This window comes from Galleria mellonella, unplaced genomic scaffold, assembly GCF_026898425.1.
Source record: "Galleria mellonella isolate WM207_F2 unplaced genomic scaffold, CSIRO_AGI_GalMel_v1 utg266, whole genome shotgun sequence".
NCBI classification, from domain to species: Eukaryota; Metazoa; Arthropoda; class Insecta; order Lepidoptera; family Pyralidae; genus Galleria; species Galleria mellonella.
The window spans coordinates 288224-309317 of NW_026442061.1; the positions used below are offsets into that span (position 1 = coordinate 288224).

At 32.4% G+C, this 21094-nt stretch overlaps 1 protein-coding gene across 15 annotated transcripts in view; it reads left to right on the plus strand.

Moving 5' to 3' along the window:
- Positions 1-21094, plus strand: part of LOC113516231 (kinesin-like protein unc-104) — a 133472-nt gene that overhangs the window by 43108 nt on the left and 69270 nt on the right. Inside the window, exon 1 of one of the 15 annotated variants that reach the window (XM_052895140.1) lies at positions 17389-17525. The exons of the other annotated variants lie outside the window; for them this stretch is intronic. The gene's annotated coding sequence lies outside the window, so the exon portion shown is untranslated. Of the gene's footprint in view, positions 1-17388; positions 17526-21094 lie in introns of those variants that run through there. 15 annotated transcript variants of the gene reach the window in all.

The following is a 21094-nucleotide window of genomic DNA, read 5'->3' on the forward strand; positions in this document are numbered from 1 at the left end:
CATATTTCTTTATTCGATTTCTTTCTACGTATTTTTCATACAAAATGTTTCATTTTTTCTTAATCTTCTTTGTATAAATAATAATATGGCAAAATTTTGTATTTACAAACACCTTCGTTTACTTCTATGTGAATTCATTCATAAAAAATGTTTAAACATTCAGTTTCTTATAAACTGTATTATACTTAAATGTGAAATATGAAAATTTACCAAAGTGTACCACTTTAATTTTATACATTAATGTCTTTTTGTTTTATATATGTGGGTGGAATGTGAGCATGTCGAGCGTTACGTTCATCACAAGGAAATTTATTAGCAACTGTTTTTATTTACCCCATTAGATATATAATCCTGAACATATTTATTTATTTCATCATTAGTCGTTATCTGTCCACTGCTGAATATAGGCCTTCCCCATAGACTGCTATAAGAAAAGGTCTTGAGCCACATACATTTATTTATTTACTATCGACCATTTAAAGACATAAAGAAAGAATAATTACCTTTTTTAATTAAATAAAAAAAAATGTTTCATATAACGGAACAATTCAATGACAAATATACGCACGTGAAAGAAGATTGCCATCATTTGCGTCGTCAAAGCTTTAGTACACTTCCGTGCCACTGTTCTGTGGGTCGATGACTTAGGCCATTATCTGAGTAATCATTCGTTTTACAACTATTATTTCGTAAATGTTTCGCGAATGTTTTGTAATTGTCTAACACTAATTAAATAATTAATTTACATTTAGTAAATTAATCATTTAATTTTTATCGTGTTCATTTGAACACGATAAAGATTGAAAGAAATTGTTTAAGGATACAACTACCTTTTGTACCTTCCTTACCTATACCATCTGTAAGCTATTCGAATTATATGATGTAAGTGTTACAAATAAAAATAAATAATGACCGTTACCTTGTTAAGTATCACGGTCGTTAACTATGTAAATAAAATCTGAATTAAATATAATTATAGAGTTTTTTTTCTAAGTATTAGGCAATCTATTACGGTTATAAATGAATTAACTGTATCCAGCGGATTTCACCCGTTATGTTGAATAGCCAATAACCTTCCTTAAAAAATTAACTATCAAATGTAAAAAGAGTTTTTCAAATCCGACTGTTAATTTCCGAGATTAATGCGTTCAAACAAATAAACAAACTCTTCCGCTATAAATAATATTATTTGTAAATGAATATAAAAATGTTTGTATGTTTTTTTTCTTATATATATTCTACTCTTTGCAACCTTTCACTCTAGACGTAGTAAACATGAAGACAAAATAAAAACATTTACAATATCAGTAGAGATTATTGCTGAAGGGTAATAAAAATGTTACAGAGTTCCAGATACAGATCTGTCAAACCTGTCAAGCAGAGGGCTTTATAAAATTTTAGGTAACTCTGCGATCGAGAACACAGCTCCTACATAAAATTGCTTAGCCAGCCACTCCATAAATATCCCTTGATGCATGAATCTGAGCGAAGGACAAACAGGCCTGTCCGAGATCCTTTGACGCGACAGTCACTCTCTCATGTTAAATATTCAAATATTCATGAGCGCGACTGAAGAAGACAAGTCGGCGGGGTTGCCAGATACTATTTTTTATTTTTATCTGAATGTCAAATTTTTTTTCCTAATAGATACAGTTTTTTAAATCACAAACTTGACTTAATTTTCATTACGTTTTGCCATGTAATTATAACGTGCACGATTAAAAAATACCGCTCTTTCCTACGCCTGACTTCATTTACTCGCAATTTTACTAATATCATCGGTATATTTTATTGTATTTATATTCCATTAACATCATCATCATTATATCAGCCTTTAACTGTCCACTGCTGAACATAAGCCTTCCCCTTGGGGGGTTTTGCCAGTAGTTGCCACATTTGCCAGGCGGATTGGCAACTGTAGTTAGGCTTTGGAGATGTTTTAAGAGGAACGCTGCTGCCCATCCTTCGCCCTCTCTTAGTCGCCTCTTACGACACCCACGACACGGAGAAGGAAGGCGAATATACCACTCGGTAATTTATAAAAATTTCTCCAAGCCGATTTTTTTCCAAACATTCTTCTAGAATTTCTTTTTTTCAAATTTCGGGTAACAAAATTTTTACAAAAGTCGTAAACAGTAGTCAATCTGGAAAGGTTGGAGTCGAAGCTGTCTCTAAGAAATAATGAATTTTTAATGCGAATGAAACAGTACTGTGGATATAATATATTCTACTATTGCTGTTGTAGCATATATTACATACTAACTTAATTTGTCACAAGTACATTTTACTCTGCAAAACACAGCGAGTCCAACTTGCATACTAAAACAGTATTGTGGATGTAAGTATAGGTGAACTCTACAATTGCTGTTCGCAACTTGTATAGTCGAGAGGTACTTAATTTGTTACAAGTATATTTTCCTCTGCAAAAAACTGCGAGTCAAACTCGCACGCTACAGTTATAGGTTATAAAAAAATGCCTTTTTTTATGAGGTAACTACAAATTTATAATTTTCGAATTTTACCCTTTACTCGTGTTATACAACATCGCTTCTTGCCAAATTTCACAATTGTAGGTCAACGGGAAGTGTCTGGTTTTGATTCCCTTGCAAATGTCAATAAACGTTATAAACGGCCGTATCTTTCGGTTGCGTTGACTTTGAAATTAGATTTTTTCACAGCTTTAAGTAGATTTGAGTATATGACAATAATATTGCGCTTTTCTAAAAAGAGTCTTGACAGATGGACAACAGAGTAATTTTATAAGGGTTCCGTTTTTCCTTTTGAAATACGGAGCTTAAAATAAAAGGAACTTTATAACAAACATAACACATCAATTAACGATTAAATATTTTTAAACACATGTACCAGAGATATTGTACAAATACAATATAAGCTTGTAGTAATTCATATAAACGTCTTTAATAAAAAATCTTCGAATTTTGTATGAGGAACATTATGTAAATTTTGCTTCGCATCAAGCAATTTTTTAATGCACAAAGAAAATTGGGAGCTTTTCTAGTCACAAAATTAATATACCCACAGATACAAATCCCCAAATATACAATTTGAAATCCAAAATGATTGATAAGTAACCGTATTTCTGCAACTTTTCTTGCAAGAACACCCCACTCGCGAATACAGCGAGAAAAACTATAAATAACTTAGAAGTGCTCGCGGGAAAATTTTCTTAAAACCCATTCTGTAGAGGCAGGCGAAGAATTTCTTCGTGAAAGGTTCAAAGTATCACTTTGAGAATTGTTAACTTTCAAAGTCAAACTGTCTGCATAAGATTTGTAGTTATATGCCTGCCACTAACTTTTCTATCCGTTTATAATTCTTCTTTAACCGACTTCAAAAAGAAGGTTCTCACTTTGGTTGTATTTTTTATGTTTGTCACTTCATAACTCCGTCAGTTAAAAACCGATTTGGAATATTATTTTTTATCTGAAAGGATATATTAACAGATTGATCCCATAAAAATTTTATCTAAATCATTTGAGTAGTTTAATTTTGAAATAAAAAGAACTGGTTTCGCCATAATTTAAGTCGGTTTTTTTCTGTAACACAAGCTTCGTCAATGGGTGGTTCTATAGTACATCTAAATATATCATCACAATCATATTAGGCTTTAACTGTTCAAATTTATATTTAAATATATGCTTATGTTAAATGCTATAAATGGACTTTAATTATTTATGTATTACAATTTCTCGTGTTTCCATACTAGGTATACATAGTTACCGAAAGTATTTCGGCCTGTTTGTTTCCATACATACATACATACATATCCGTTTGTTTCCGTAACTAGAAATTTTAAATCGGGTGTCCGATTAAAGAGTTTCACACATTTTTTAAACCTATCATCTTTATGAGTTAATATTCATTGTTTAATAGTAAACTAGCTTTTACTCGTGGCTTCTTTCGCGTGACCAATATAAAAAATAGCTTATCTCCTTCTCCATCCCATATAGGACGTGTTTACCATATTTCATAACGGTTTGTGAAGCCCTTAAGGCAAGAGGTAAGAAACAAACTTATTTTTATATTTATAATATTAGCAAGAATTATTGAACTTTTAATATTAAATAGATTATGTGGTCGCACGTGTACTCTGTTATAGAATTGACATTTCGACGAAATTACTGGAGAAAGTTATTTAGTTCCATGAATATTACCAGTGGGGTTTCATTAAATTTCCCATTAAGACTATGTATAGTAAATTTTATTGCTTTATTGCAACTTATCAACTCTTATAAATTTGTTTCTCGACGGTGATACCACAGTGATATATTTTGACAATGCTCCCTTTTATCGATATGAGATACCGTTGCAACTTCTGAGTTCGTTACCACTTCAATTGACGCAAAGATAAAAAAAAAAAAAAGTAAATGAAGGTAATCAATTTTTGTTGCAGCATATGATTTTTAAATGAAAAACAATCTTTACAACATTGATATACATATTTTGACGGAATTATTAGACGAAAAAAGTAAAGGCAGGGATAAAAAGTAGCCTGTCTTTCTGCACCCCAAATATACCGTGTATATCAAATTTATAATAATTGACTGTGTTTAGACCCCAAGACCCACAGACAAACATCTTCATTATCATATTAGTACTGACTCTAAACTGTGTTTGCAATTTCTTTTGATTTCTATTTCTAAATATTTCTTCATCATCATCATCATATCAGCTGTTAATTGTCCATTGTTAAATATAGGCCTTTCTCTATTAAAGGGTTTTGCCAGTAGTTGCCATGCTTGACAAAGGGGTTGGCAACCGCAGTTAAGCTTTGGTGATGTTTAAGGCTGTTGCTTATCCCGCGACAATTAATTTTCTTTAGTCGTTTCTTGCCACACCCATGGGAACGGAAGGGGTGGCCTATTCTATGCTGGATCAAATACTAAAATATAATGACTTTATTTCAATTTTTCCAAGATTAATATAACTATAGCATACAATTTAATGGCATTAGACAGTAAACGTGCAATAAAGATAACAATTTCAACTACATTCCTTGACTAAAAGCATGCAAATGTCTTTAATGTTTGCCTCTATAAAAGTAATCTGGTATTTGCCTGATCACATTCCCACGGGATCCTACGACCCAAAATGTCTCTAATTAGGACAACAGTCGCGTTTGTTGCTAATTAAGGTTTTTATTTGCAAATTAAGCAAATACATTCTTGTTGTTTATAAAATTGTTGTTGCATTGTTTGTCTTGAGCGGTAATATTTCTCACATTAAAAAGTTTATAAGTGAAATAAAGGTTTTACGAAAACTGGCCAGTCACGGTTCACTTATTTAAATTTAAAATATATAGTAAAGTACTTTAGTTCTCATTTTAAGCGATTTTTTGTACATAACCCAGGTAGATTATATTGTAACTTAAAGAATATTTTATATACTGATTCATGCAGAAAAAGTTGCGGAATATAGCTACCACAGAATAAAATAAACTTTAAGGAGCATAATTTTAGGAGTATATATCATTTGTAATACGAGTATCATCTCCATAATATCAGCCTTTAACTGTCCACTGCCGAACGTAAGCCTCCCCCTTGGGGAGTTTTGCCAGTAGTTGCTACACTTGGCAGACGGATTGGCAACTGCAGTTAGGCTTTGGAGATGTATTAAGAGGGACGCTGCCGCCCATCCCTCGCCTTCACTTAGTCGCCTCTTACGACACCTACGGAAACGGAAGTGGTGGCCTATTCTATGCTGAGGCCACACGGCTAATACGAGTGTATAAGATGTTTACTCCTGATCCTAGAACTCACGTTCTAGATTCAGACTCATAAACGTCTTTGTAAGCTTCTATAGTATAAATATAATTATGATCTGATGATTATGTTTTATTTTCAGACACAAAAATGAATAAAAATGTCTAAAGCATAAAGTTTCGTCGGCTTTGGGAATTACTTGCTTGGAATTCCAAATGTCCCAAAATAACAAAGCAAATAAAACTTTCTGCTTTGGAATGGCACAGAAATAGTTGCAGATCCCTAGGCAAAAAACTTTGCAACTGGCGGTCTCAATTTTCTAATTGGATCTAACGTTTGCTCACCTAAAATACCTAGTGGAATCTTGAGGGAGTAAGCAGTTTAATTTTGTTCGTGCTCAAGAAAATTAATGTCTAATGAGTGTTTTTTATAATGCTTAGAATGGTAAATAAGTTGACAGGCCACCTGATGGTAATTGCCGCTTGTATACATAGAACATCACAGAATAGACTGCGATGCATATGGTGTTTTTATGCGTTGTCATTACTGACGAATATTCTCTCTGTACCGTGTAATTACATTGGCATATCTTATATTACAAACTAAAACACAGTTATGCAGGCATTACATATTCCTGCATGGTTATTTGGTTGCCTAACTACAAAAACATGGGTATGATAGGGTTCCCCGTGTAGACGACTTGTACAAAGGTATCTCTGGTCTCCATGTGGCATTTAGTAATGAATTTAGAAAGTTAGCATCTGCACTATTAGTTAATTTTTGGTATATTTCACGGTCACCTACTTTAGTATTAATGGTACCCACTCCTGACAGCCTTTATTAATTAATAAATGTTTAATTTGTTTTGATCAGCTATTTTTGCTGTCGATCGATTAATATATTGTTTGATCGTTTGAACTGGTTGGTTGAGACTTATGAACTTAACAGACTAACAAAACAATTGGATTCATTTTTACGCTTATTAATTAGTTAATTAACTAGTAAGGGTTAACACATTATAATGAAATCTTTTTATAAATTACTGTTTACTGCGGCTTTATACGTGGATGCTTCGTGATGTTAATAACGTATAAACCTTCGTCGTGAAATGAGCTATTAGATACAAAAGGAATTATATAAATCCCACTGGCATTTCCAGAGATTATCGCGTTCAAACAAACAAATTCTTCAGCTTTATTATATTATTGTATAGATTCCTACAAAGTTTAAATATTTCATTTTATTTGTATGTTCAATAAACATACAAGATATAACGGCTATAAATTTAAGTATGAGTCATTATGACTACTGGGATAGGAAGTATTGGGACACATAGGTATGATTCACTGCATTGATGCAGTTGATTCATAACCCCATTATAACTTTGTAACTAACCAGCCGTAGTGTATGTTAATGATAGTGGACTTTTTAGTGTCTCCCCGTGTCTCTTTTTATCCTGAGCCTGAAAATTCATTTATTTAGAAAAGTTCTATTTGGAATATTTTGTGCAGCATTTAAATTTATATGCAATAATTATAAATGTATACGTATGCACTATGAGATGTAGAATAATAATTATTATAATACAGTAATAGTAATGGTAGACTACTGTATCATGAAAGTTCTCCCATGCAATATTTTATATCTTAAAAGCGGAAATACATATTTTTTAAATATGTGTACAAATAACAGCTACTATGTCAAGAGTCAAGACGACATTGTTTGTATGAGTATAAACGTGAAGATAGATATTTGGTCCGTTGCTGTATTTAGAGTTTTGCACACAATACGTACATTTACTTACAAAAAAAAATACATTATAATAAATACGTTTCTGTACAAAAGTGCACCTAAAATTTTCCTGCATTAAAGTTTATTTATTTAACTTTCATGTACATAACGAAAGTACACATTATGAACATAAATAACACCTAAAAGTATTCTCTACTTACCAACTATGTAAGGCAAGCACAGAAGTTTTTTGGTGGTATAATGGAAAATGTAAAAAAAGGAACAAAAATATTATATAATACTATAAAAACACATGAACGAATATAGTTAATAGGTTTTGATAGCTTTTGCTTTTGTTTAAAAGCGAATTTACTTGTGGCGGTTTTAATGTTAATGGGCAGTGCATTTCAAAGCCTAATAGCCGTAACGGTGAAAGAATCAGTGATAAAGCCAGAATGATGGGTTGGAAAATTAAGCAGGAAATTCCTAGTAGGACGAAAGTAACGATGGTTGTTATCTCCATGAAAATGAAATTTGTTTTTGAAATATTTAGGAGAATTTGGATCGTTGAAAATAGCATAGGACGTGTACACAGGACACGTAATTGCCTACGTTGTCGGAGAGGAAGCCATTTAAGTTGAAATCGACAAGAAGAAATATGATCAAACTTATGTAAGTTGTAATTGAAATGAATACCGTTGTTGAGATGGCGATCAAATTTATTTAACGATTCTTCATTAATATTTGAGTAGCAAAATTAAAAGAAATATGTAAATACCGTAGAACAGTATACAAAAAAATATATTTGTAAAGATTAATTATCATAAACTAGCATTTACTCACGATTTGTCCACATGACCGGGATAAAATGTAGCCTATGTAGTATATGTATGTATGTATTCTCCATCCAGTTTCATAGTGATTGATTAAACCATAAAGGTAACCATAAGAAGTATCAAACAAATAAATTGACTATCACATTTATAACATTAAATAAGGATGTAAGGATATCTATGCGTCACATTTTTTCAAAATTTATTACAACATTTCGGATCATTAGCTTATATTTACAAACGTTATTAGATAGTTAGAAATTTGTGTGAAATTTGGTTTTTCTCGCTTTTGGTTGATTTAATTCGCATTCCGTTTTCCATGCTTTTTTCTTGTCTTGTTTTTTTTTTGTATATAAATGATAGAAAAATTAAAAGATTTATGTATATTAAAATATAAATAAAAAAATTACATCTACTACAGTGCAAGTAGAATTCAATGCCTGTTTGTGCTGCTTTTTTATGAATTCAAATATTATAATCTTTTTCAAATTACAGGCAATAGTCAATGAATTAGGATAAAGAAATATATTTAAAATTGTTTTTTTATTAGTATAAGTATATTATATATTAATTTACTATAAATTAATAGTGATAGAAATAAATGACCATGAGTTTGTATTTCAATTAACACACCTGAAATTGTGACTATTTGAAACACGAACAAACTATTTGTTTATGTAAATGTTTTAAATAGGTAATATTATTACTTAATTCAATATCATAAAGGGTTTAGTTTCGGGGCGCGGTCGATAGGGTTTAAACGTCGTAAAACTGAACCGCTGCGTGTTCAATATCTTGCAATATGGCGGCCTTTCAGGGCTGCCACCTTTATTCTGTTTCTAATTCTACTCTATGAAAATGTTCGTATAATCGTGTTTTGCGTTTTTCAAAATGCTCTTCTGATAAGATATTCAATAATATAAATAAGAGTTGTACTTCACGCACAAATTATGACTTCTCTAAGTCTTAAGACAGTTTTCCAACACGTTAGGTATAATACTGTTTCCAGTTATTAAAATCGTTGGTTAAATATTAAACAAGATTTTTGCAAATAAAAAAATATAATAAATAATTTTATTTTAATTATACATTACTTTTTACTTACAATAGATTAGGTATATATTATAAAAGATTATGAAGTGTTATATTCAAAAACCTATATTTTTCGTTTACCTGAATATTTAGAAAACTAATTGGATGTCTAGTGGGCAATGTTTCAAGTTGGGCATTTTTTTTCATTAGAGAAAAGGTTATCCGCTTTAACACTAATATTTTTCGAAACAAATTGCATTAGTTTAGCTACCAATCCTGAAACATTTGTTTACGTTTCACATACCCTTTTAAACAACATTACAAATTATATCAAGTATTATCTTTACATTTATAATATTAATTATAAATGTAAAATTATGTTTGTTTGTTACTTCATAGCGTCTTAACGGCTTAGGGGAAGCATAAAGGCTGTATTATTTTGCTTAGTAAACATATCCCGTTCACGCGAACGAAGTCTCGAGTAAAAACTAGTGTGAGTATAAACCAGCTTTGAATTCTGTACGTTTGTCAGCCCTGCGACCGATACGTGCTGTGGTCGCGTTCGGGTTTGTTTATATTACTGTTTTTGGGTTAATTTCATGAAGATCACGACATGATTAAGTGTTATTTATATTTATATAGGCTATGCAAGATAATAATAATATAAGATGGTTAGTTGATTGCTGTTTGTACGTTTGATTGCCGTATTAGCGATAATATTGGGTCGAGGGAAGAGGATTTGTTTATAATTTGAAAACAGAGACCTCATTGTGTCTTTATTTTGTTTGAAAATGGAATGGTAATTGGTAACCACATCGGCGCTATTGTTAGGTGGATAGCGACGTATCAGTGAGGGGATGACATCAAGTTGTTGACCCATTGTGAGGTATTCACTAGAAATTAACCTTGGTCGTCATGATTTTCCAACTGGTCACATTTTTATCTGATCTCACAACCCAACAATGTTTTGGTAATTACTGCCTAAAACCATATTATGTACCATACCATACCATGTCAGTCATTAACTGTCCACTGCTGAACACAATTCTTCTCCATGAGGGAGTTTTGCCAGTAGTTTCCACGCTTGGCAGGCGAGTTGGCAACCGCAGTTAGGTTTTGATGATATTTTAACCGGGACGCTGCTGCCCATCCCTCGATTATTAAATTGCCTTAGTCTCCTCTTACGACAACCAACGGGAAAGGAAGGGGTGGCCCATTCTATGCCGGAACCACACGCCACATTATATACGACCATATATTTTTTTTAAATTCACGATCGGGACTTAACGCGACACGATTACAAGTAAATACGAGTAGTGTCTACATAGCTGTTTTTTTATTGACTATATATATTTTTTGTAGATATTATTTACGTGTATTCACTTCTCATTAAATCCCGATCGTAAATTTAAGTATGACTAAACTAAAATATGTCATGTTTAAAGTTTTAAATTAAACATTTGTATTTTTTTTTTTAATATATAATGAAAAAATGGAAACCCTTTCTTTCTCCAAACTCTTAAACTGAAGGAAAGAGACAAAACGCAATAATTGCTGTTAAAGTGAAATTATTGTCGAGTTACGTAATGGTTATAACAATGTGAACAATAGCAAGATTTATATTTTTTAAATTTCTATAGGCAGTACAGTAAATGGATTATACATACTAGTATGTACCTAATATAAGACTATTTTTATGGTACGTAATATTTTTTTTTTTTCGTTCAATAAGCTCAGACAGGCTCGCGTGATCATTTTTAGCAGCTGTCACAACAAGATTGAAGACTTGCCCTAACATCATCTTTTCATAATGTTTCATTGCCTTCCCTACCGCTTTTAGGCTTTTGGTATCTATATATAAATATGTGGAGCGAAAATTATGTACCCCTTTTTACGAAAAATGCGCGGACGAAGGAGTATGAAATTTCCCACATTTATAGTTTATATAGAGGAGTGCAGAATGCTAATATTTTTTTTAAATTATGCATGAAATTTACACACACTATCATGTATTTAACACACACATGCATATATACTCTTTTGATTATTGTTAAAGTTTGTGGTTAATTTGAGAATAGATTAATATTGTTTGTCTATAGTCTTACAGAATGTCAAACATAAACATAACAAATTCATTTATCACAATATATGTTATGGTCGAATTTATTTTTACCTAAATATTCAAGAATAATGAAAATTATAATAAAGTAATAGAACGTAGTGTCATAGGACGAATTTGGTACAACCAAAAATAGCATTAAACCTTCCTAATGAACTGGCAACAAACCCTCATTTTTCCCATACTGCGGGTAGTCATGGGCGGTGGTTTATTTGCCATAAGTGAGCTGGCGCGTTTACCATCCCTTGGTTTATTATATTCTTTGCGTTTACCCTTTAGCTATAAAAAGGGAATCGATTAATAATTAGGATTTATTCATAAAATTTAAATTTACCCAAGTTTTATAGGTTTGTAAGACTTCGCAAGCTCCATTGTAAATAAAGCTATCATTATTATATTAAAAAGATTGTTGCGTTTAAAAGGTTTCTTTACAAACTTAGCTGTTTACAAACTTTTAGATTATCGGACCATTGTTATACTATATATAATGAGATTATTACAAAACTACTTAAAGTTTAAAACTTTCATTAGTTTTATAATACTCTCATTTTAACAATAAAAAATAACATAATTATCTTGCAGAAAAAATAAGGACACGAAATATATTGAAAGCTGACGATGCACATTTTTCTAAAATGCAAAGTTCGCTTATACGTCTGTGTTCAAATTATCATAATAGTAGCTTTTACCCGCGACTTCTTTCGCATGACCGGAATAAAAATTACCATTATGTCCTTTTCCATCCCGTATAGTACGTGTTTACCAAATTCCATAATGATTGATTAAGCCGTTAAGGCGCTATAAGGTAACAAAGAAACGAACAAAATCGCTTTTACCTTTATAATATTAATATGGATTTTTGAAGTACTCAAAACTCTCTTTTTAATCTCTAAAATGGGAATATCTACTACTATATTCTAAAAAAAAATATTGTACAAAACAGAAATACACCCTTTTAAATTTATTTTTACGCACGCGGTTTTTTCCTCTAGTTTATAATATCTTATACATACATACATATTTGAAGCGAGCATACTGTAGTACATGCTATTTGTGTTTTTAAATATATAGACTTAGTCAACGATGGAAGCTAGCTCTTACATTTCATTAGCGACAAATTGTTATTTACTGCAAAATATCATTAAAGAGATGATTGCATTTGTTGGGAGTGATACAAGCATTCTATAGTCCGGTTCTTTGATGCTACGAGGGTCGTAGGCTAGAATCTAATCAAGTAAAGCGAAAGTGGGTTGGTTCGTCCTTGAAATTCCACAGTGTAATATAATAGGAACCGAATGACGCAGGCAAACAAACAGTTTACACATGAACCTACGAATAATACATATGCTACCTACTGTAACTTGGGTAAATGACAATTTTCAATATATACAATATGAATTTTATTATTTATCTTATCAAAAAAGTATTCAGAATTCTTCAAAAGAAGCGTTTTCAAGATTAAATATCGTTAATATAAAAAATTAATTTTGTAGCTCCATAAAAAATATTTTTAATATATCATATAAAATATACATATCATATACATAAAAAATATATAATTAATAATCTATATTTAATTCTAATAATGAGATTCTAGTATGTATGAGTACCCAAAAATGATTAAATAACATAAATTTGTTTTTTATAGCTTCAGTGGTTCAGTGTTAAGTGGAAAGGACGAGTGGAGTCAACTCAGTTGGGCAATGCTTGATTTCGGGCCAGAGATCTTAGATCTTAATTTTAACTTTTAAGTTTCTAATTCATTATTTTTTTACATCGGGTTCATTTTAAGCTAATGTCACTTGCTTCGTGTTTCCGAGGGCTCGTATAGCCTTAGTGGATGATAATGAGATGGTAAACCCACTTGCGCTATCGGTATATGCTGGCAGAGCATCAGTGAGTGGTGATAGGTGAGTATGAAACCAGGTCAGTTAGTTCATTGTGACGGATCCAACAGGTATGATGGTTTCTAGGGGGAACTGCGTGAATGCCAACCTGATAGGGTATATTGTTACTAATAGGGATTATCCTCTATCTCCCTCCACCCCAGGGCTCGTAAATTCGTTGTTTGGTAAATTAAAGACTAGATGGCGCCACTCTCACACGTCGTGGTTTAGCGATAATGATGTAGTTAATTAGGATTTCTCTTTTTATCATATCGGTTTGTAAACATTACATTAATTATTAATAAATAATATCATGAAAAAACCATTTCCAATAAGTATAATGACGGTGACCCCAAGCTCGTTGCCTGTGGGGGTTTTCATAAACATTCTTTTATTGGCACGTTATGTTGTAACGCGCACCCAAACGGCACTTTGCCTAATACAGAGGCAGTAACACGGTTCAATGTGACTGCTCCAGTAGTCGATATGGTATCGTTTTTATTAACATTGTCTTCATTTCTAATTTCTTTATCCTCAACCCGAATGTTACGCATGAATTTCTTGCTAACGGGATATTTGTACAAATCATAATGCGATTAATTTCGTATAACCCACTAATGAAACTGTACTAGTCTGTTTATATTATGCTCTCAGCGTGAGATGCTTATTAAAGTCGGCGGCTTATACGAAATCGTATTAGGAATTAGGATTCGTGTAATACGGCTTTTAAACTGCCTGGACATAGTGTAATCAATTTGTTACCTAATCGAATGTTACCTATTATGAAATTCGTTATAATTGTTTTTTTTTTTTATTTATAAACAATCGGTCATAAATTTAAATGTTCTCTTTTACCTATTTTCTCTTATTTCAATAGTTGTATATTAATATTTTTATATCTAATATTTGTATCATTTCGGATCGAGGTTGGAGTTATGGATTGGGTGTCTTGTTATCTCATTTATCATGGTAATCAGGAATATCTTAGAAATAATCCCAGAAATAGTATAAATTGACTTTTGTATCACATTAACAATTTATATCCAACAAGAAATGCCAACTGATAGAAAATGATGGAAAAGGGAATATGTTATGGCTTTCTTGAATAATGAGTTAACTACAGTTAAAATTGCAACTAATAAAAATATTGCCCGCAACCCGTAACTCATTCCCCGTGGACTATGGAAAGGATTATTAAACGCTAATTTGATGTTTAAGATTTATTTGATAGCTTACGTCAAATTGTATCTCTTTTTATATATATTTTTTATGTATAATTAAATTATATAGTTGTGAATAAACGCTTTTTTTTTATTTTACAAAATGTAGATAACAAGAAATTTATTTTTAAAAAGTTTTTTTTTTATATTTTACTATATCACAAATAAATTATTCAGTGCGTAACGAGAGACTAAAGTATAGTACTGATTTACTGAAGATTTTGAATAACGATTATGGATTGTAACGACAACGCATTTCAACCCACACACATCTATTATATCGTAGGTTCTGCATCATCAAGGATGAGCAAACATGTTGTTGATATAATATATATTTTACTATATCATATTTTGTATCAGGCATTTGAGTTTTAGTTATTTATAATTGTGAAAAGTTTTTGGATGATGTCAAAATCTTAAACATACGGACATCAGTTGAGCATTTTCGACAAAAAATACATGTATTTGTACTTAAATTCTCTTATTTGAAATAGGTCATATTGAAGAAAAAAAAAATATCGAACTCGTATTATTCGGAGTTTTATTTTCTGTTTATTGTTTTTATTCCGGGTATTTCTTTTATTTAGGTAGGCAGAAAATAAGCTTACTTTGAAACAGTGTTGATTCAAATTGAAGCTCTCTTTGAATAAATTTTCTTTATATTCATTACTCAATTCGTTCAAAATCGCAGTTTGTCTTAAGTAGTTGTAATTTTAGCTTAATCCTTTTTATGTACATTGTCTATTTGACCAACATATGCCTATCTAGTTGTGGGAGCATGCCAACTAACTCCTACTACAGAACTTCCCGTAAGATAGAGGCCTGTGTTCAGCAGTGGACAATTAACGGCCGATATGATGATGATGATGTCCGTTTAGGGCCTAATGTGCATCCTATTGACCAGATTGTTATTCTCTCATCATCATCATCATCATCATCATCATTTCAGCCATTATCTGTCCATTGCTAGACATAGGCCTACCCCATAGACCGCTATAAGAAACGGTTCTGAGTTACCTGCAACCACTGACTCCCTGCAACACATTTGCTATAGAGTGACGACCTCACTATAGAATTCTGAAAGAATATTTTTCTAAAAGACTAGACAGCTAGTTTCTTCTTTCAGAATTCTGTAATTATTCGTTCTTTGGAAATAAACAGCATCGATTTTAAATATCCGATTGGGACTACGCGACGCGATTACAGGTAAAAGCATTAGCATCTTATTTTTAATCAGTGTTACTTTAATTAACTTTAAACGGACAAAGCTTGACTGTGATTCGTGGATCAAGATCGATTGCCAGCCTAATTCTTTAAATTTTAAAATTAATTAATTAATTTTTTTAATTAAACATGGTTATCATTTGTTTTGCGCGCAAAAAGCGGGCGTTGCCCAGTAAGCTACGTCAAAGGTTTTTGTGTACGAATATAAAGAAAACAGCCTAGATAGTCTTGACGCCAGAGGGCGACATCCTCATACGAGTAGTCAGTATAATTTATTATCTTTTAATTCACACTTCTTATTTTTATACAATAATAGAGCAAAAAAATCGTATCCTCAAATCTAACATTAATGGATATTTATCAGATTTGGAATCAATCTTCTGTGATGGACCGTTAGAAGGCGGCGCCCAATCAATAGGCACTTACTGCGTCACATTTAGGGCTCAGTCAAACTGAGTAAGTGCGTAGTTTCTTAGTTCCTTGACCCACGGCAAACGGTTGTATGTAACGCTATTCAATGAAATCTTTTAGATGGCAAAGAAGTAGGACATACTGGGGTCAGTTTGATTCTTGATCGCGCTAAATAGGAGAAAGAAAAAGAGTATTTTGGTTTGACTGGGACTCTTAATCTTTAAAACTCATAACATCTAGCAGACGCTAGTCATCAGCAGAGAGTGTTGTCATTTGCAGCAGTTACCTAGTTACCCATAACCTTTCATAAGCTATGGTTACCTCTTTTTGATTTTTCTATCAGATTTGCAATCAGTTTATCGTTGCAAGAAGTTAAAAAAAAACAAAAGATTTTTATCCGCTTCTGTGTGTTTGCTTTTCTGTACGAGTAATTTTATGAAAAATTTGAAACGCGAACAAATTTCTTTTTATAATATAGTCTTTTCGGAAAAATATTACTTATTTTAAATAATGCAAATACATTATTCTGGGATGCGATTAATGCAAAAGTATTGTTTTTATTATTTGTTATAAAATAAAGCGTGTGTTTTTATTATTAAGGCATTTTATCGGTAAAGCCAATTTTAATTGCATGTCTAAAATTTGGGGTAGGTTACCGATCCAGTTGATCAGGACTACTGAAATCAGAGCGCACGTGCCCTGAATACCCTCAGCAATCTCATTCGAGAATTCGTCTCGTTTGCATTTTGAAGTAGGTAGGTGTAAGTACTCTCTCGTCCCAGCTATGTACCATATAAACATAACAATCAATGTTTATAGACTCGTACATATTTCATCATGTATTAGGAACTTTTAACATATAAGCTTATACGTGGGAGCGGGAGGCGTGACTGCGGTGAAGGCAAGCGATAAAATTACGCCGTATTCGAGGACAGCTCTCAGCCACCCATCATATCCCATCTATCATGAATAGGGGTAAGTGACGCCATTATAAAAATTATACTTAAAATTCGTTAATTCAACTCGATCCTAATTGTACTTAGGGCAATAGTGAAGCAATTCAAACAGTCGGGTTTGTGTAGACTGTTATTTGCGGCGTTGGATGTATGCGCGTCACCCACGTTGCGCATCGCGACGCTAGATCGAAGGCTCGGGAGCGCGCTGGACGCATGCGCCGCCGCGGCGCCTTCGCTGACTCCGCTGCCGGCCCGCAGTCGCACCGCGCACCCGACCGCGACGCGCCATGTCGCCAGCTGCCACTTGACGGAGCACTCGGCTCTTACCAGTTGGAAAACAAAAGTGAAAACTCGAGTCAGTTCCACTACTGCTCCCAACGACAGACTCGGGTAAGTCTATAGCAAGTCTCCGTTCCGCATAGGGCTGCGGCAGAGTGCAGTGTCCAAGGTTAAACTCCGAGTGCTTTCCCGATACTGATCTGGAATATATGAGCGGGGGTTGGTAGAGGGCGCTAGCGGGCGCCGTGAGTCATCTCTGCGACACGTTTTCATGGCCGCCTCTTCGATCTCGCGGAATTTCACAGGTATTTCTCGGATGGTATTGCAGTGTCTGTTACGTAAGTGATTTAGAAGTGCAGCAGCTGGTGTGTCTACACTTTCAACTATACTCCGTGCGCACTCGAGCGCAACCAATTACAGTACGCGAGGATTGCTTTCAGGAAAACATTCACCATTTTGTACGCGGACCTTGCGTTGGCGACTGTGAGTTCAGTTAATACAGTCAGTGCTCTATAATGATATCGTATATTACTGTGTGGTTCAATAAACAATTATACGATTTGTGTGATATATTTGTTGGATTGTGAAAGTGTTTGATTTAGTGGGTTTCATAAATTATTCGAGTGCTTCAATACACGATTATATAATATCGGGCCTTTGTGACGTATGTACTAAATTTTTTTTAATGCGATGCCAGTACACAAATATTTGCACTGCACATAATTATCTCTTTGAAAATTAACCGCTTTTTAAGGAGTCACATTGAAATTTATTACTGTAGTAGTAATTTTAATTTCCATTTATGAAATATTAGTGTCAGTGAAATCGCGTAAACGCATTCAACAATACATTGTTGTTTTAAAGTCTGTTCTCTATTATATAATATTAAAAATTTCAAAGACAGAATAGATTTATGTGTCTAATTTATCAAGGAAAAGTGACTGTTTTTATTAACTGTTTAAATTGATAAATGATTGATTGTGCTTGTAGAAGAATTGTTTTGTGTAATAAATTCAATCTGCTATTTAGTTTCACTTAATTACACAATACAAACGGTAAAGAATTTATCAGCTGATGCGCACACGTCTACCGTGTTGCCTAGATATAAATAGAAATAGACAACGCAGCTACTTCAATTTGAAAAATCTTAATATGAAAACTTACAATATTTTTCTTTTTATTATAATGTTACGAAATCAATTTATTGACAGCTAATCCTTTTTCACATTTGTACCCTATTAAAAGTTACATTTGTATTTTAAGCTGTTTCTGTAAATCCTTTAAACGTTTAAGGGGTATTCGATTCGTCTGATTTTTTTTGAGGTTATGATACGCGTTTATGTCGTCGTATCTGAATTGATTTTGATAATTCTTTTAGCAATTGATAGGGCTACTCCCGTGTTAAATTCATTAATTTTGTAATAATTAAAGCTACTGTTATTCCTTGCAAAGTAAAAACCCGTGTGTTCTGAAATAATGTCAACAATGTAGACAAGGTTTTCCATTCTGAATTCAAATACTAATTTCAATTCAATATGTCTATGAAGTATATTTATCGTCGTTTATTCATACGCTACATAATTCCATTGTAATAAAACTGTTTTCTGCAGAACAAAATGTACTAATTCGATATAAATGTCATATAGAAATTCGAATAGAAGGCTGGAAACAAATAAGTTTTAAGCTTACTTCAGAGTTAATGGAGTTGCGGCATCTATTTATATTTATGTTTGTGGTACAGTACATTTGACGGTAGTGAGCGCGCAGCCGTATCTGCAACGGTAGTTTGGCCAGCCGTTGTTGATCTCGATTTTTTTACTTAATGATCTCACGTCTCGTAAACTTTTGTTATATTTTTTTATAATACTCATTCGCGTATGCTTTTACAGTTTCACCTTTACGAATTCTTTAATATTGTCGTTCTATTTTTCGTTATGAATCTGTATCAATTCGATATAAAATACGATCTCATAGATTTTGTTTAATGGGTAAAATGGAATGATAACTCCGTCGGCGCCGTATACGTTGGTATAATTCTTTTTAAATTCGTCAGTGCTTCACTGACGAATTTAAAAAGAATTAAACACGATGGTTTCCAGGGGAACCGCATTGAGGTCGATCTGATTATATTGCTTACGGTGGAACAAGTTAAACTCCATTACTAACAGTCCGTTTTCCCCATACAATCTCAGATAAAACGTTAAAGTCGATACTAATTTTAATTCATAACTTTAAAAGTATTGATAAAGAATGATATTTCAAAGTGTTCTGGAATATAGACACATTTTGAGGTCTATTATTATTTTTTTTTTATTATATAGATTTTCGACAATAACGTTTTAGAATCGTCGCTTTTGTCATAGTTAACTACACTGTATGCGCCTGCTTCTAATTGTGAGCTCTAAATTAAAAACGACAAGTTTATTATTATCTTTGATGATCAAAGACAATAGAAAAAAGAAAAATTACAATAGTTAAAATAATGTAAAGCGGTACTTTTTATTAGTCAAGGTTTAGTCCGGGTTATAATGAGTTTATTGTAATAAGACTGAGAGTGTTCTTTTCGCTTATATCTTTTGTGGTTATGTTACGCGACTAAGTAACCAATTTTAAACAGATTCTGTTATATAATTCTATTTGTAATCGATAGTGTTGTGTTTACTCCTGTATTGATTCTATATTAATTTTGTGGCAATTAAAACTGCCATTACCTTTCTTCTACTTGTTGTTACGAAGCAAAATCTACTTGTAAATTCATGATACCGCGTTCTAAATTCAAATATATTCATTCTAATGTGTCCACGAAACATCTCTTTGTTCATCTATGTGTTTTGGCAACATAGATTTCGCCACTTTTCTTCGTGGAACTAAGTGTAATTGTCATTCTCCTTGTTATAGGTAGTTTATAGAATGGAAAAATGTATTAATTAATCTCTCTCTTTTCCTATATACGCTGTCAGTGACGTAACCGAGAAATTCGGTAATTCACGAAGACTTGGGTAACCGTTATAGCTTGTGGAATTGTCTCGAAAAGTCTAGCGTTTGCCTTTGAAACGTCTTTTTCGTCCCACGCCTACCCTCATTAGTTCCCGTTTCCAGTTACGATTGTAAATATTCCCTTTTATTGGCTTGGTATTTGCTTGAACCTAACATTTACCATAGACATTTATTACAAATTTTTTAGTGTCTTTGTATTCTTATTATTTTACTTTTATATAGGTGTTTGTATTATATCAACTAAAAGAAACAAAGAGTGTACTAATAGAATTACGTAATTATTTATATATCTTGTCACCCATCGGTGTGTTTTATTTGTGTATATAGGAGTAATAAAATTTATAGTTTAATTTAGTCGCAATTGAAGTCACTTCTTTTTGTAAAACAAAATTTATTTTTCTACTTTAGGATTGTATATAGCGATGTATATACAATATCCTAGAACGTTATAAAATCATTTAATCAACATAATTAGTTACTTGAGTCATTACCTAGTAAAGGTATTTTTTTCTGTTCTATCGTAGTTGTTAGTTGTCATACGGACTGGCAGGTGCAAGACTTCCTTTTATACCATATCGGGTAGTATGTTTCCTCATACGAATACATTCAGTCAGGAATTTACCTTTTTATAAAAAAAAAGGTATATTTTAATTAAGAGACGATATAGTTTTTTTTTCTACAAA